The following is an 812-nucleotide window of genomic DNA, read 5'->3' as shown; positions in this document are numbered from 1 at the left end:
CCAAAGTTACACCCCTTGATTTGAAAGGGAAAAAAATCATAGATTCTTTGAATTCCAAAGGTTTATTGAATCTAATTATGTGGAAAATACAATTATGAAAATAAAAAGTATTAAACAAATGTGATAAAATAAATTAATACCCTCATTACGAAACAAAAGGATTTTTCTAGACACTTTTTTACTTCAGGTTTTAGAGAAATGATGTTGCTTCATTTTGATGCCAGAGCAATTTGGATACAATCTTCGAGGTCCACTCGATTACTCTATTTTATGTTTATTAGAGTGGAGTGGAAAATCTTTGTTTGCAAAGGTAGGTTGATGCAAAAGGCAGCAACTTTTTCACTGCTTCCTCATGCCAGAACAATTTCTGCCGGAACAAGAAACACGTTTTTTTTTTTTAATAATTTTACTTATGTCTAATGAATCCTCATTACCCCCAAGAATTTCATTTTTACCCCAGCTGGGGTAATATACTCCGGTTTGCCGACCCTTGTTTTAGAGAATGTATCTCTCAAAACCGCCATACAATTCAGCAGTTTTAGTAAGTGAATCTCCAGCTATCTGCACTTTATTCAATATCTCCTCTTCAAGAAAACCGCAAATAAGATACGTCGCTCATTTTAACTAATTTCAGTACAAATACCTGCATAAAAAGGAAAAAAAAGAAAGAGGAATGTATTATGAAGTAAAAGGCGTTCACATATACACAAGCTACAACAATCCTGAATTCGGCATAGAAATATGCTTATAAAGAAAAAAGTGTCATTCAAGTTACTGCCTGGAATCGAACTCGGAATCAGTAGCCTGCGCTC

The sequence above is a fragment of the Octopus bimaculoides genome, chromosome 11, assembly GCF_046866305.1.
Source record: "Octopus bimaculoides isolate indiv1 chromosome 11, ASM4686630v1, whole genome shotgun sequence".
Classification (NCBI taxonomy): Eukaryota; Metazoa; Mollusca; class Cephalopoda; order Octopoda; family Octopodidae; genus Octopus; species Octopus bimaculoides.
The sequence above is the reverse complement of the archived record's forward strand: the minus strand, read 5'-3'. Positions refer to the sequence as shown.